This window comes from Lathyrus oleraceus, chromosome 3, assembly GCF_024323335.1.
Source record: "Lathyrus oleraceus cultivar Zhongwan6 chromosome 3, CAAS_Psat_ZW6_1.0, whole genome shotgun sequence".
NCBI lineage: Eukaryota > Viridiplantae > Streptophyta > Magnoliopsida > Fabales > Fabaceae > Lathyrus > Lathyrus oleraceus.
In genome coordinates this window covers 213,722,002-213,727,328 of record NC_066581.1, presented here as the reverse complement: position 1 = coordinate 213,727,328, position 5,327 = coordinate 213,722,002, and positions in this window count along the sequence as shown.

The following is a 5,327-nucleotide window of genomic DNA, read 5'->3' as shown; positions in this document are numbered from 1 at the left end:
CTTGACCTTCTTCTTCAAAAAGCCTAATAAAGAAAACAGGGTTTAAGGAAAGGGAAATCTAGATATTACCTTAAAAGAGACAAATTTTGGAACTCACGAGCTGAAATAAGGGGCACAAACTGGTCAATGATGAAGGCATGTGTGAGAAATTGATAACAATAGATGAAATCACAAATAAAGAAGAAGAATAAGGGTTTCTTAAAAACCAAAAGCATCGAAAAAAGAGAAGATTACTAGTCTTATAACTATGCATTTCCACATTAGTGAGCTGTGCGATCTACCATATTGAGAAATGCAAACCACACTACCAACCGGCAGTATCTCATTAGGGACATTTTAAAGTAATCGAGTATCCTAGAACATAGCGAAAATCATTACCATCAAACATAAAGACAAACGTCAAAGTCCCCATATGAAACTTCGTTAATAAAAAGAGAGACATAATTAATTTATTCTCAACTCTAATGACACCCCATCAAGAGTTTTAACCTACTTCTGTTAATCAGTTATCCTAAAGATATACATTGCAACACCCTCATTCTATATAATAAAACAAGGGCTAGACAACTGTTCTGAACCATTTGCAAGGCGCAAAAAAAATACCCAAGAGCGAACCTTAAGTTGAAAGACACGTATATCAGGTAGACTTTCATTCTAATCAAAAGTAGACAATTTTTCCCTTAAGCGCATCAATCACCATCAGATCCAATCTGACGATTGTCCGCATAGTACGCCGCGTCATACACGGGTAGTTTTAGACGTTCTTAGTATATAAGGGTAAACCACTTCATTCAAGTATTCAAATTGGTTCTAACTAATACATTAATTTTGTTTTCTATCATTGACTTAATTGTTGAAGTGTTACTCCTACATATCTTTAACACCATGTGTTTCCTTAAATACTCAAATTCATATCAATTGAGATCAACTGAGTTCATAGGTGCTCTGAAAGTTATCAGTTGGGACAAATAGAGTAACTAGTAAACTCAAATTGACATAATTAATATTATTTGAGACTAATCTTTTATTAATTGGTGTAAGAAATAACATTTTAATAAGATTAATAATGGGTCAATTACTCTAGTAGAACAAATAATAAAGTGTAGCATCACTTAGGATATTTGTTACTACCATGTAATTTTCCTAACCACAAAATTCTAGTATTCAATTGTGTCCACATCTTTTCCACCCTATGGCCAACTACCCACCACATGTAGTAATACATTTTCTATATATTATTCTTGCTATCATTAGAATAACATTAAAGAGGAAGGAAAGAAGTTAAGAAAGAAAAGCTTGAAGGGTAAACAAGGAGCTTAGAATCACCATATTAATCATTCCATCTTAATATCTTTCATAATTTCTCATAAATTTCTTCATCTCTTCATCAAAGATGAGTTTTAGTTAGACTCTCTCTTTAGTTAGAAACTAGGGTTTTGGCGTTGATGTTGTGTGACAATTGATAATGATAAATGCCAATATGTTGTGTATTATACTTTAACCATGGAAGGTGTTGTGATATATATGTTATACTTATGAATCTCCATGTTTATGTTGATTTCTTCATGTTGTGATAACTTCATGATGTTGATGTTGTTGCCCTTATTGGTCTACATGTTCATTAAGGCTTTGGGGTGTAAAAATCATGAGAGTTAGGGTCACAATTGTGTTTCGAGGTGTTTCAAAAGTTGATTTTTCTGGTTTTTGCGCTTATCCCAATCGGGGGGTGCTTAACACACCATCATCCACTTTCTGGGCAAATTTTCAGCAGTGATGGCACTCAGCGCAACTCTGATGGTGCTTAGTGCACCTGACTAGTTTTGTGTTTTTCCTCTGCACTGTTTGTGATGTAACTTGAGTTTCATAACTTTGTTTCACATACGGTCGAATGTGTCAGAAATATATTTCAATAATATATTAGACGGTGAAGTAAAATCATGATTTTATGCTAATGATTTATATGCTAGTGATGATAAACTATTATGTTATATTATTATGTGTGCTTTATGGATGCTATAATATATGCTATATATATTGTTGGTTGTGATATTTGTGTATGTATGCATAACATGATTAAAAGCCTATGATGATGAGTGAGGAAACCTTAGGAATAACTCGACTAATAACGTATAAAGATAATATAGGTTATCGAAATGAGTATTCAGTTATGCTTGGACACAATGGTACCTCTGTGTGTATCACAAACAATTATTCATGTGATTAATGATTCAATATACATTGTATGGAAGATGTAGTGTTTTTATGTTATTAGGGTGAATGTGATCACCTTATGGTTTCCAAATACAATCACGTAGTGATTTATCTAGATACGTAGTCGGAAACAACCCTTTATTGTGTTGTCCCAATTTGTGATACTAATATGGAGAAAGAATTGGGATGAATGCACCTTTACTTTGCATCAACCAAATGGGTTAGAGTCCCATAGTTCAACCAAATGGGTTAGAGTCCCATAGTGCAACCAAATGGGTTAGAGTCCCATAGTGGAAAATGCTCAAAATGGGTTGGTAATTCTGTAGGGAACGACGATTCTTGAAGTGGATTGTTATCACTTGTAATCCGAAATCCACAAGAAAGTTGAAGTATGTTACAAGGATCCGTAACCCGAGTCGATAATCCTAGACGTAGGGTTGGCCGAGGGAAAATACCATGGTATGGCTTTCGACTAGTGATTGCTTTAGTTAATGAACTGAAGAGGCATGTTTCCATACATTGCGAGTTTTTCTTTTACTCAAGTATTTTCCCCCTTTTGTAACTTGAGTTAGTTTTTGTTTAGAACTTTATAAAGCCGGATTGACCCATAAGACAGGGAACCCGATGGAATTATTATCTCACCCCATATTTGTTGATTATTTTCAGGAAGTTCTAAGCAGGTGAAAGGTAAGGACAAGATGGATTGATGTCCTTGCTTACTTTATATTTTGGATGGATTTTTCGCTGTGTAGATATTATTTTGAGATAATTTTGAAAATGATCTAGCTCATAGTTTTATTTTGGAAACCCTTGTAAGTATTGTGCCATAGTTCTAGTTTTTTTTGGCATGTAAATATGTACAATGTTGCCTCTAGGCGCTTATGTATTTAAGTACCAACAATAAACTATGTATAATATATATTTATAGACATGTACTATATGTGGGTGTTATAGTTGGTATCAGAGCAGGTCGAATCCTTGACTTAGCCATGATATATTATGAGTTATTCTTTCTGCCTCATATGTGTATTGTCATCATTGTTCTCTGTGTCATATTTATAGTATTGATCCTTATCAACTTAATTCTATTTGTATGACATTGAGGATCATAGTTGATAAACGCAAAGGTCGTGGTAGGCCTAACACTCAAAATTCAGACTCAAAACCACCAAGTGGCAGCGATGGTGTTCAGTGGCCTCAATTTGTGCAATAGATGCAACAAAAAAAAAACAAATCATGAAGCAAATGATGCAAAAAATGAATGATGGTCTTCACCCTCAAATAGTTCCACAAGAAGCGGTAGGTGGTAGTTCTAGGATTTCTTTTGCATGAATCCTCCTGAGTTCCACGGTGGATTAGATCAAGTGAAGGCTCATGAGTGGGTGACCAAAATATACAGGATTTTTCATATAGTACATTGTAGTGAGGAGAATATGGTTGTGTTTGATTCTCACATGATGAGGGGTCCTGCTGTTAGGTGGTGGAAAGTCCTTCGACTCTTATGACTAACCAAGGAGTACCTAAGGATTGGGAACATTTTAAGACTACTTTTTTGGACAAGTATTTTCCTAGAACTTTGAGGACTAAAAAAGAATTTGATTTCCAGCTGCTTTGGCAGGGTGCTAGGTCAGTAGTCGTGTATGCTGAAAAGTTTGAAGATATGGTGACTTACTATAGGAAAGTTGTGTATGCACCAGATGAGAAGTGGAAGATTTATTAGTTTCTATTTGGTTTAAGGGGAGAAATCTCTCATAGTGTTTCTCATAGGGAATTCACTACTTATGCCAAATTACTAAGACAATGTTATGTGGCAGAGAATAGTTTGAAGAAGGTCAAAGAGGAAAGAGATCAATATGGAGTTGGTCAAAAGGACTAGTGAAGACCAAAGAATGCTTCAAAAGTCAGAAGTTTATTAGGATTGGCAGGTTACTATCGAAGGTTCATTAAAGGATTTTCCCAATTGGCTTTACTAATGACTTGACTTACTCGGAAGGAGATTTCTTTTAGTTGAGATTCAAAGTGTGAACAAAGTTTCATGAGTTTGAAGGAAAGGTTGACAACTTCCCCTATTTTGATTATTTATGATCCTAGTGAGCCTTATGAATTATTTTATGATTCCTCTAAAAAGGAATTAGAAGGAGCACTAATGCAGGGTGGTCAGGTTGTAGTGTATGCTTCTCGTCAGTTGAAGACTCGTGAATAAAATTAGCCAACTCATGATCTTGAGTTAGCAACTATTATTTTTACCTTGAAGGTGTGGCGTCACTACTTGTATGAAGTACATTTGAAATGTTTAGTGACCAAAAGAGTTTGAAATATTTATTTGATCAGAAGGAGTTGAACATGCGACAAAGGAGATGGATGGAATACTTGAAGGATTTTGACTTTGAGCTAAAGTACCATCTAGGTAAAGCGAATAAAGTTGCAGATGCATTAAGTTGGGAAGAGATACACAAAGTTGAGTTGATGATTTTAGAGTATGCATTATTAGAAAAGTTTAGAGACCTTAACCTCCAGTTTGCTTGGACTCATAATGGTGTGATGATGGAAAATTTGAATATTACTTCCAATCTAAGAGAAGAAATTCAGCAAGGGAAAATATTAGATGAGAAACTTCAAGAGATGTTAATTCAACGAGGTTTCACTCAAGCCACATACGGAGTTTTCGTTTTTAACCAAAGGATTTGTGTTCTGAATTATGCATAATTAAAAGTGAAAGTATTAGAAGAGGCTCATAAAAGTGCGTTTACCATACATCCAGGTTCATCAAAGATGTATCATGACTTGAAGAAGAAATATTGGTGGTCTAAAATGAAAAAGGAAATTGCTAAGTATGTGTTTGAATGTGTGGTATGCCAACATGTAAAGATCGAACATCAGAAGCCAGGTGGTTTGTTGCGACCCTTAGAAATTACGATGTGGAAATGGGAAAGTATTTTAATGGACTTCATAGTTGGTTTACCTCGTACGCAAGATGGATATGACTCCATATGTGTAATTGAGGATCGGTTAACTAAGTCCACTCATTTTCTAGCTATGAAAACTACTTACAAGGAAAGTATTTTGGTACGGTTGTTTATTTCAGAGATTGTGAGATTATATGGTGTCCCCACTAG